The sequence below is a fragment of the Anastrepha obliqua genome, chromosome 2 (genome assembly GCF_027943255.1).
Source record: "Anastrepha obliqua isolate idAnaObli1 chromosome 2, idAnaObli1_1.0, whole genome shotgun sequence".
Taxonomy (NCBI): Eukaryota; Metazoa; Arthropoda; class Insecta; order Diptera; family Tephritidae; genus Anastrepha; species Anastrepha obliqua.
In genome coordinates this window covers 98,302,424-98,315,438 of record NC_072893.1, presented here as the reverse complement: position 1 = coordinate 98,315,438, position 13,015 = coordinate 98,302,424, and positions in this window count along the sequence as shown.

Sequence of the window (13,015 nt, the reverse complement as noted above, 5' to 3'; positions counted from 1 at the left end):
ATATTTCAGTTTCCATTTAGATACCTTCTTCGACATAGATACCTTCTAATAGTAAATCAATTAATAATTATCATTAATTCGATTGATTTGATTATTTTTCAAAATTACTTCATATCCTTTTTAATTCCCTCATATATAGTTATCAAGGAACATTATTACTCTTAAGCCAACAACAGCTGAAGGTCCAAACACTTTTTAAAAGAGAAACCATATAAATTGGGAAAGATCATTCCCTAGATTCTTATCGAAAGGCTTTCTCATTACACTGGGAGGGGTTTCTCATTATGAGGATGGTTATTTATATTTTTGACATAACTATGTAAAAATTTACATTGGCGGTTGAAAATAGTTTGTTCTCCAAAATATTCTTCATAATCAATTGCATCCATGTGAACCAATTTTCGATGAACTTGGCCCACTTACAAAGGACGTTTTTTAAATTGCGTGGGATCCGACTCGAATACATCTCGTTTACCACAAGGTGATAATGCTTGAAGCTTATCACACTAATTCTCAAGGATGCCTCAATCACACGGTATATGACATAATGACCTTTCTTAATAATTTTGCGCACATATTTTCTGGCATAACAACTGCTTTGAGCGGTTGTTGTTGCAATAGCTTAAACATGACCTATACAGTGAGTCAAAAAAGTATTGGCACACTCGAAAAATTAAAGTTCTCAGTGCTATAACTTTTCGTCTGATGAAAGTAGAAAAAAATAGAAAACGGTATTTTCTAAATGTATTTATTTATTTCGTATCTGAGCAAGAAAAAAATTAATTTCGACTTAGGTTTACAAGCTCAACCTTGACAGTATCAAAAAAGTATTGGCAAATTGCTAGCTGGTAGTGCTTGGGGCAAAGGCAAAAAAATGTTGCTATTGACATTTAAGGCAATTGGCTGGCCGGTTCTAAACTACGCTGCGCACGTTGGTCGCCTGGAACTAGTGACATGCAGTGGATTAAGTTTCAGATATGCCTAAACAGCGACGGTTTGCCTCACGATGTCCCCTCTACAACACATACATAAGGTGTTTATAAGTACATGTTCATGGTTATCTTAGACCCTTCATCGAGAAAGAATTAATCCTAACAAATAATTTCCTAAATTTGCGAGATTTTAAATTCATTTTAATTAATTTACTGAAATTTTATTGTTTTAAAAACATTTTTTAGTGTTAATAATACCTTCAATAACGCTTGATGACAAACAATAGTACCGTTGGTTTATCGACTCAAAACAGGTTATATCTAGGTTTATTCTACACACTTCCATTTATTAGCCTTGCGACTTGTCAATCGTCATTACGTATGCGTTCACGCTTCGCTGCGGCTAATGCCCTGCCATATCTTTAAATAACTTTTTAATATTCACGATACATATATTTTTAAAGCGAAAACAACAGGGGCGTTGAAGAACCCGTTCAATTTACTGGATACTTGGCTACAAATCAGCATTGTCATGACAATAAATCCCTCTTATACAAAACATTTCTTAACCCATTAATGGACGTACGGAGTCGAAATATGAGGTTCAGCCTCAAAATCTAACCTCAAAATGCTGCAGAGATTCCTCAAAGGTGTTATGCATGTGTGCTAATACGCTATGGTTTGTAAAAAATGAAGCATTGCACCGAGATCTAAATGTTACGGCAATTTATACAGTCAGCAATACATCAGCCTGCTTGCCACTCATTCAAATCATTGAGCAGTTAACCTTTTTAATAACAACTTCAATTTACGAAGATTAAAAAATTAATGCCAAGATTTAAAATGTAAATTGTATTACATAGTGTGCAAATTATGTAATGAACTCCGCTCGGTGTTCTTACGCAAAACTAAATCCGACATAAATATTACTGAGATCGAATAAAAAACACGTCCACTTTTAATATGCTAAGGATAAATTTCCGTGCGCCTGTCTGATGTGCAGATTTCTTTAACACATTTATTATGTTATTCGCAATTATTACCACTGTTTTAACCGAAAGTTTAGCCGGTTCAACAAAAGTGCATTTGGAGAGACCTCCCATTCGAGCTCTTGGAGTGCGGCTTTGACGGCTTGAGCAACATGGGACCTGGTGTTGTCGTGAAGCAGTATGGTTTGACAATGTCGATCAAGTCTTTTCAGTCAAATAGCTTCATTCACGCGGTATAGCTGTAGATGTAGAGCTCCTTAATGACCGTGGCATTCTTCTCGAGCACTTCCCACTGCACCATACCCTTCCAGTCCTACCAAACACATATCGCGATCTTCTTTGGATAAATATCCTACTTGACTCTCGGCGTTGATGTATCTCCTGGAGCCACCCACTCGTTTCTTTGTTTCATATTGACGTAGACGCACCATTTCTCATCTCTCGTGGCAATTCGGTACAAAAAGCGCTGTTGTAGCAACACCCAATAGCTCGATGGCTGGCGATATGCTGAGAAGCATTTTAAAGGGGACTTTCTTTGTTTTTTTCGTTGAGCTCGTGAAACACCCAGGTTCCCAATTTTTCGGTAAATCCTATTGAATGAAGGTGATTGAGCATCGTTTGATCAGATCCTTTTTTTCTGCAAATTCACGACTCATTTGGCGACCGTTCTTCTTCAAAAGTGTTTTGAAACTTCTTCATTGATTTCATTGATTTGGCGTATCAGCTGCGGGACGTGTGAAAAATACAATTGACATAGTTTTGTAGTGCAGAAAGAGTTCTATCGAATGAAAACTTACCCTTTGCCAAACAGCAAACAAGTCGTTGTAAAATGAAATAAAATATAAAAAGCTATAAACTTATTCCCCAACCCAATATACGAGTATTGCTTCTTAGAACCACCAAATTCATTTTAGAAAAAAGAGGATATTAATCAAAAAAAAGTGAAACACTGAACACCTAATATCAGTTTTAGAGTGAATTTGATTGAAATTCATTCGAACCTTCTTCAAAGACAGACGCTAATAACGCTATCAAGAGGTGCGGCAAGAAGTGCTGCCATTTTTGACCTATAAGTCGCTACAACCGAGTGAGCTGATATTTTTTTGTTTGCAATCAAATCAATGAGAGATTTATGATGATAGAATGGACTATCATGATGTATCGCTTTCGCACGTTCGCTTTTAAGCTCCGCATTCCTAGACAGTTCCCCTCTCAGAATTGTCAAGGTAAGAATTCGTGCTTTCCCATTTCCAGATGCTTTTTCTAACATTTGGTGTTTCATGTACGGAGATTCGAATCTATACATTTCCCAATGATAGTCGCGAATGTATCAAACTGAAATAAAAAAATGTGTACTACTTTTCTTTGAAATATAAATATTAAATTTTAAGTAAGTTTTATCGTTATCTTTCATATACAAATATTTACAGATAAGTTCTGCTGACTAAGCCATACGAATAATGTTAAAATAAAACCATAAATTAGCTCGTACACCATTTCATTTAAGTTTATTTAACTCTTTAACTTGACTCGTCGTATTTCAATTTCTTTTTCTTGGTTGTGATTCTGACTCAAATTATCAGACTGAGTAGTAAATAATCAAATAACCAAGAACAGATCCTGTAATGCACAGCTACGAGTACGAAGTAAATGACTTCCGTTTCATTTTTCCTCTTGATTTAGTCGTATTATTTTTATGAGCTGTTAAAGAATTTATTCTAAATAAACATCTTGTGTTACCTTTTTAACTATTATTCATTCATTCATTTGCCAATCATTGGCTTTCTCACTCAAAATATTTTAGACGCTCACTTAAACCAGCTGTCAGTATTTGATCGCCATTGTTTCAATTGTTAATACTATAGGAGCTTAACAAAATTCCATGCCCATAAATTGCATTGCTATCCACCTTTTATGGCTTGCGTATGGCACTAATGGATCTCACTGAAAACGGTTTATTTTCTTTTTAGAATTTCCGGTGTCTGCATATTTGAATGCACGCAACTTGGAAAAAAAAATGATTTTAGTTAAAGAGACATTTGAAAAATATTGGTGAGGTGAACTTGTTCCTTCTCCTATATTTCTTAAGCCCATTCCAATTCGTAGGTGAATACAGTCAACTTTTCCAGTAATACGGTGCCTTTACTATAAATACCAACTGAATATAATACGATATTAACCATTATTTATTTTTTTAAAGAGTTGTATAGAGTAATTTTTGTATACCGGCAAATAGTTTCGACATATTTAGAGGGGAAAAGTTAAAAAACTACTTACTCAAACTTCTTACAAATACATACCTCTTCCATTCCTCTCCATAACAGAGCGTCACAAGCAGTTTTTCTTTATTGGCTTTTGTCCTGTAGCTGCCTCATCCGCGGAGCCTGTACAACAAAACTCCGATAGAGTCACCGACTAATTCTCTCTACGTACGGTCATTCGTAGTTTTTCTAGTGCGGTTTACGGTTCTTTTCACAAGTGTTAATCCAGAAATATATCTTATATTGTGATAAGTGTGAATTTCTTTTCAAATTGCCTTTGCTGCTACTTACTTAGTGCAGAATAGGTTTGCCCTTCTTTCCCCTAGTCCGCAATCAAAAAGAGAAAAAGCTAATAAATTCAAAGAATCTTTTCCCCAGGTTATATATAACGAAATGTGATGATCCGCCCTTCTTTCCCCTAGTCCGCAATCAAAAAGAAAAAAAGCCAATAAATTCAAAGAATCTTTTCCCCAGGTTAATATACGACAAAGAAAAACCGTTGCCTAAATACTTATGTTTCTCTGTACATAAAGCCACACTAGCCATACGCAAAGAAATAAATTCCATTTCTGAGCTCCGCGATGGAAATCTTTTAGTTCTTACAAAAAACAAAATAATTACTGAAAAATTCCTGAACGCGAAAAATCTTCCTGGCATTTGCCACTTTGAATGTTCATATCATATCAATCGCAATTGTGTCAAAGGTATAATATTGGCGCCTTTTCTCAAGGATATGACAGAATTTAGAATCGTTGAAGATTTAAAACCACATGGAGTAATTTCCGTATAAAATTAAGAAGGAAAACTAATGACACCGTATGTCCAACAGGAGCCTTATTGCTTACTTTCGACTCATAATTTCTCCTCGAAAAAATCGATGTAGCCTGGTGGAAGCTCTCAGCTCGACTTTATTTCACCAACCCCATGCGTTGTAGGTCTTACCAAATCCTTGGGCATACGATGAAGCGTTGCATAAATCTCCCTACTTGTACAACCTGTAATATGTCTCCTCATATGACATCGAATGTACCAGAACAATGTGCGCAAACTGTTCAGGTGACCATCCATCAAATGCTAACAGCTACTCAAAATCTCTTCAAGTCAGGGAAATTTTTAAAATTTAAGTAAGAGATAAATTCAGCAATCGGGAAGCAACAAAAAAATACAAGCAAGAGCTCTACAAAACTCTTTTCCTCAAACCTACTCCCAAAACGTAATATCTTCTGGCTGTCTGTTGTGATTGCAGCATTTCGATGTTGCACATTCTTTGCGTAGGTATGTTAGATGTACGTTTTTTGCTGCACAGAGACGGGTGCGCAGTTTGGCTGCAACAAAGTAATGGTCCGAGTCGATGTTGGGTCCCCGGATCGTACGCACATCTAATACACTAGAAGCGTGTCTTCCATCTATCACAACATGATCGATCTGGTTTCGCGTTTTTCGATCAGGAGACAGCCAGGTAGTTTGGTGTATCTTTTTATGCTGGAATCTGGTGCTACAGACTACCATGTTTCACTCTCCTTGATGACAGGAAATTCTACACCCACCACTACTATGTTTCTGTTAATGACAAAAGGATAAAACCCACCTTTCCACCTGTCCTGCCTTTATAAATGTTGAAACCTTTTATTCGTTTACGGCCATACTCACTCACTTTCATTTTTTGAATCGTTCTACACCAAACAAATGCCCCCACGGACAATTATCTCTGGAACATATATTACCATTCTGCCAAAATATACAAATGCCCTTTAGGGGATGTTCATCCCCCCTCAATCTGCTAATAGTCCGGGAGCCAGGGGTCGATTTTGGACTGCGTTTTTATACCGTGAAATTCTTGACTATACTTGTGATTTAGCTTTCATGAATAACGAAAGTGAACGTCAGCTGGCGCACCCGCGGTGGGTGTGATTGTGGGAGGGTACGAAACGTGTCGAAAAAAAAATTTTTACCAACTCATTTTATATCGGCTGACATTTTTTTCATGTATTGTTGACATTTAGTAGAATAAAAGAAATAGTCAGCTGCGCGGTAGAGGGGGGAAAACACGTCAGCTGAACTTGTAAAATAAATTAAAAAGTAAAACTACTTTATGCCGATTGAAATTTTTTTTCATAATTTAGGACACATGAAAATTTAAAAATTATGGTCAGCTGCGTTTATATAATATTATATTATATTTTCATATGTGTCCAAAATTATGTAAAAAAAAGAGGTTGTCTGTAAAGTCGGTTTACTAACGATAGTTTAACGTGACAACGTCATAAGAAAATACTGATGTAATGGTTGCAACTTTCAAAACAAAATTTTAATTTTATTTGTTTGGTAGATATTTTGTATGGATATAGAGAAGGAGATAAATGGAATCGCAATGGAATAGGTCAAGTTACATTTACACAAACGTGAAAAATGTCGAAACATTTATCAAGTTCATGAAAGATATGTTCAATTTCGATTGTGCATCAGGCGTTAATAAGTCAACAACACTAAGAGGCAACATCATCGATTTGCCTTTTTCAAGACACATTACACAGGAAACACCCCATTTCATTTCTTACTTTTCCTGTCATCTTCCTATTCTCAACAGAGAAATGGTTCATTACCATGCACACAGGAAGAAGACATATGCAAATACAAATATGTGAATTTATATACATACACCAGCGTACCCTCGCCCGCTTCGCTAGACGATAAATTCAATGATTTGCTGAAAGAGAATAAAATTAATACGAAACAAAGCAAATTCTTTGATACAATTTCATTCGAACTTTATTGTAACACTTTTTGGTAGACAACGTTTTTGGTTTTTTCATCTTTCGCGTGAATAATGACGATGGTTTGCCAACTCGTGAGCAAGCTACATACAATTGTCCATGAGAAAAAATTGGGTATTCTAAATTAATACCGCACATTTGTAGAGACTGTCCTTGCGCCTTATTAATTCTCATAGCGAAGGCAAGGAATAGGGAACTGCAAACGTTTGAAATCGAATGGTAAATCCGCCGGAATCAGTGGAATTCAGGGTATCAAAATGTCTTCTCCTTTGTACTTCCCTTTCAAAATTGTTGCTTCGATAACATTACCCATTAGCTTCCTCACAGCGAGTCTGGTTCCGTTGCAAAGTCGGGGCACATTACTATTGCGCAGCATAGTAATCGGTGATCCAATTTTTAATCGTAAGTAATTATGAGGTGGTAAGCCTGGCAAATCGAGTGAGTTTAAGAATTCAGTTGGATAATTTACGACCTCATCTTGATCAGTAATAGTGTCCATTGACTTATACGCAACTATGTCACCAGGTATTTGATCTAAAATAGCTGAATTTATATCATTGACGTCCTTATTTTTCCCAGCTAAAATTGCTCTTTCGCTGAGTCAATCATGGTTTTTGTCATGTTGAACTATGTTTGGAAATACACTCTGTATCAATGCCTCTTTAGACTGTGCAAAAGTGCAGAAATTGTTAGGCAATGTTATCATTCCTGTTGTCTTTGAAAAAAGGTTTATTTTTTTTGGTTAAAAAGTGTTTTTTGGAGTTTTGAAAAACACTTCGCTCTAACAAATTTCTTCTCAGTTAATTGCTGAAAATTAAATATTTTGAAAAAACTATTTTTTTTAATTTAACGTTTTTGAGAAAATTTTGTTCTTGAAAAAATTTCATACTTTTGTAAAAGTTTAAATTGATTTGTTAAAAAAGATTTTTTTCCGCTTTGAAAAACACCCCCTCGAAAAAATGTATTCTCTATTAATAGTGGAATATGAAATGCTTTGAAAACACCATTTTTTTTTTTTAATTTTGTTTGGTTTTCAGAAAATTTTGTTTTGAAAAAATTTCATACCCTTGAAAAAGTTTTATTTTATTTTATTTGTTTAAGATTTTTGAAATTTTTTTTTTGTAATTTTAGAAAAACACCTCTTCGAAGAAATTTCTTTTATCTTTTTGAGGAAAATTTGGTTTTGAAAAAATTTCATGCTTTCGAAATTTTTTTATTTTACTTTATTTCTTCAAAATTTTTGAAAACAATTTTTTTTATAATTTTCGAAAAACACCCCTTTGAAAAAATGTTTTCTATGTGTCATAGTGGTATTCCATTAACTTTTAGGATTATAGTCAAATACTTACAAATATCTACGCTTTCACAAATAGCAACAATAAACAAAATTAAAATAAAAAAATTCTAAACAAACAACGTAATAAATTTAGAATTTTGTGTTCACGAAAAAACAATATTGTTTTTATTGTATTAACTGAAAACCAAAATGTTGCAAAAAATCAAAACAAAACTAAATTATTTTTTTGTGTTCATTTGGTCCATATGTTCCATAAAAAGTTGATATGGTAAATAATATGCAGGGTCTGATACACGCAAATTTCCATTGACCATTATAGTGACAAAATTATCGATCACCAATTCCAACAGGATTTCAAAATCAGAGTTGGAAAAAATGAGAAATAAACAAAATAAATCTAAAAATTCGAATTCTAACTTTATCTTGTGTATGTTCTTATTACCTTTGAATTTTTCCAATGAAGCACCATTCATTTTAAATTTTCCAAGAATTTTTTTTATCATTTCGCGTTTCTTTCCTTTTTCATTCGATTCCAACATTTGTTCATAGCCGAAAATATCGTTTGCAAACGCATTCATTTCCATATAGAATTGGTCAAAGGAAGCATTGCTCAATTGAATTGAAATATTATTTTCATAAATACTTAGGACCTTAACTAATGCACCTTGGTACATACCTAACGCAGATATTCATCGCGACCTTGACATCGAAACTATTGATGAAACAATACAAAGCGCTAGCAGAAGACACATAAATAGACTATTAACGCATACAAATCCTATGATGAGAAGACTACCAAATAAAGAAAAATCTACCCAAAGTCGGCTTAACCGTCAAACACCAACAGATCTTGCAAAATCCTTGTAATCAATTGTCAACTAATCGTATATGTCATTCTTTGTTAACCACTTGCTTTTAAATAATATGTATATATTTCTTCTAAATGAGCTTGGGGGCATTGGCCCTTCAATATCACTCTCATTCCATCTTTTTGTAAATCAAATTACTTATTGTCTAACGACAGGTGTAATATTTTATGGAAGAAATAAAAAAAAAAAATTTTTTCAATCGAATCATTTGAAATTTCTGTATACAATTACGAAAAATTCAAAAAAAGTTGTACACATAAAATGAATGTCGATTCGAAACTTACTTTAATCTAAGAATCGAGCAAGTTTTGTTTTGTACAATATTTTGATTTTTTCTTTTTTTTATATGAAGAAAATATTTAAAAGATATTTTTTTTGCTAAAAACCTTCCCCTAGTGGATCCCTATAATATGAAAAAAGAACGAATAAAATTGGCCTCGTAATGGCCCAAAAAAATGCGTACAAACGAACATCATTTCATTTTTATATATATAGATAGGTACTATATGCGCATATACCTACATATATGTATATGCTCACTCAAGTGGGAGAGAGCCAGATGTCGAACGTTGCCGAATGCGGGGGCCGATTATGCTCTTTGTCTTTCGTTCCGCGCTTTCTCTTGCAGTTCAAGTAAGGTAACGACGCATGAGCAAGATAACGACGATTTAGCAAGATAAGGACACATTTTTTCGTGCGTGCAGCCGGCTAAGTCGAATTATAAGACGTTATCACGTCAAAAATTTCAAGCGGTTTAAAGTAGTTTTACTTTTTAATTTATTTTACAAGTTCGCCTGTTCAGCTGACGTATTTTCCTCCTCTACGGCGCAGCTGACTATTTTTTTATTCTACTAAATGTCAACAATACACAAAAAAATTTTCAGCCGGTATTAAATGAGTTGTTACAAATTTTTTTTCGACACGTTTCGCAGCATCCCACGCACGTACCCACCGTTACTGGACCAGCTGACGGTTGGTTTCGTCATCCATTGGATGGCGTCTGCCTTCAGTTTAAAAATGAGACGGCATGAAATGATAAAGCCAAAATGACCCCTGGCTCCCGGACTATAAGTCAAATGACTTGCTAAGGTAGATATAACTAGATACGTTTAAGTTTACCCTATATAGGTACTAATTTGTAATCTTAATTTTATCCAAAATTTAATAATATTGTAACTTTTGTCACTTCGTACTTCATAAATATTCAGATAGCAATTTTACAAACTTGTATAAATAACTTGTTATTATATACCTAAGTTAAAATTAAAGAAATTTATCGGTACCTCTTCACTTGTACCACTTATCTGTGCACTCAAACTGGCTAGTAATTGATTCCATTACAGTAGAGGTATAAGTTGTTATTAAAGTGAATGCTTTGCAGAATATTTTTCTTCAGTTGTTGTTAGTATATATAAGCCTCCAATATTTTGCGCTTAGCTTACGTGCGGCATTTGAAAGGTATGGCATAGTGGGTGCATTCTTGAGTCAAAATTGTGATTTGCAAGCGATTAATTTTATAGCAAGAGATGTTACTCCTAAGTACTATTTCAATAATGATGTTGATTATTATATGTATGGGCATGCGGCACGATCACCACTCCTTCTTCTTTGATTGTCTTTATTCACCTTTCTTAACTTGAATATTCTTCTCATAGTTGGATGATGTTTTGTGAAATTATTTGTGTTGAATTCAAAGAAAATTATCCATTCTAAACTTTTCGCAGAGAGATTCTCACAGATGCCCACTATGACGAGAGTAGTAGACAACAGCCAATATGAGAATTAAGTGCTCTAAGAAATGATGCTGAAAACCCTCGTCTTCTTATGCTTTTATTTTGATGAAGCCGGGCTCACATGAAATGGCATATTAATTTTCACTATCCGCATGCTTCATTTGATCGCAGGGTATTTAAAAACATTAAGGGATTTAAATAAAATTAGTATATATATTTTTTTTCCTATAAGGCATGCTCTCTGGTGAAAGATGATGATGCAGGCAAACTTAAAAAAAACTCAAGGCCGACAAATTGAGAGAACAGTTCTAGGTGCTTTCTTTTTATCATTATATGAAGCATTATTGAAATATGTTTTTTTCGCTTAAACCACTAGCGCAGGTTCGTAGTCAGCTTGTTCAACTTAAACAAAGGATTGAAAACAATTTTAGCTTCTCTTCTCCTAATTCACCCGGAACAAATTGTTTGCTCAGGGCCCTTGCTAATCCCTCGTAAACCTAAACCTTTTGTGGCAGCAATAAACACATGTTCATTATGTCTGACACAATTCGATGACGCTCCACAGCTTTCTGACGCCGCTGCCGTTGAACTTTCAACCCGGAAATTCAGTTAGAATCAGACATTTGCGGTGCACAAAGTACAAATGTTTATGTATAGTATAGTATGTCAATCAATTTGATTGCGTGTAAGCTAAAAGTGAAAGGCAGACCAAAAGGAAAAAACAATAAAAAAACGAAGAGCAAATAACTAACAGCAAATAGCACCAAAAATGCAAAGAGCTACAAAGCGAAGTTCGCCGTCAGGCACAGATGCCATGTAAGAATATAATACTAAAACATAGTTGATGGAATGGAATAGAGAAACAAAAAAAAAAGAGGAAGAGTTCTTCGAAATAGCTTTACACTTACGTTGAATCGATGAATGTGGCCATAATGTAATTTGATATGACAAACAAACGCAATGAGATTTTAAGATATATGAGTATGCGCATACATATGTGGGTATGGAAAAGCGCTTCAACTGGCGTTGGTTGAATGAAACTTTGAATAAAGGCAGGCGACTTCAGTCATATAAAAAACTCAATTAAAAATCATCTGATTGAAATTCTGCGCATATTTTGGTTACTTTTACATTTTTTAGTTAGAAAAATAGATAAACAATTGAATTACAAAAATATGTCTCCTATGAGTTGACAACAATATTCCAAACTGAAGATGTTTGATAGTGAAACAAAACACGAAACGTGCGTCAGCTGTTCAAACCAACTGTTTAAAAAGATAATAGCTAAAAAATCACCCATTAGTTATGGAACATGTTTATGTTGAATTTTAATTTTTCCCCGCATTTCTAGATATTCAAGTTAATTTTAAGTTAATCATTTATATATGAAATGTTTTTAATTAAATTTTTTTATTCAAGTACAACAATTTATAAATATATTTAAATAAAGAAAAAACACAGCAAATTATTTTTATTTAACCAGTTTGCATTCTTCATTGATATATTCAAGAAACTGTTAACGAACGTTTTCCGCTTTACATGTTTGTGGGTTGTAGAATATATTCGAAACAGAAGATGCTAAAGTAGTAAACGTCAAAATGTTGCCGAAAACAATTTTGACCGTGTGACCTCGAATGAGACATGAAAAGAGAATTTGCAGTGTCTCCCTTCCAGATGTATCCGTGTGTAAATCCGGTGACAGTGGGTCAAGTAGCATTTTTTTATCACAATCACTTGCCAGCACAATACCACAACGAACGTTTCTTCTTAGGATGTTACGCCACAAGAAGGCTATGCAGCTGAACATAAAAACATAAAAGACAAAGTCATATTTTAACACACTTTTAGCTATAGCTGAATTTATTTTTGCTTTTGGGTAAGAATTGCATTGTAGGCACAGTTTTGCGTTTAGCAATGAGTGGGTCAAAGTTGGTAGATATAAAATTATATATATATACTAGCTGACCCGGTAAACGTTGTTTTGCCATATAAATAATTTCTAAGTAATTTCTAGTGTAGACAAAAAATAGCTTACTTATTGTAAGTGTGTAAGAATGTGGTATATGCGTGAAATAGGCATGGAGCGCTGTGAACGATGAAGGAATATAAAAATAACAAAAGACAAACATTATTTTTAAGATATTATAATTTATTCCTTAA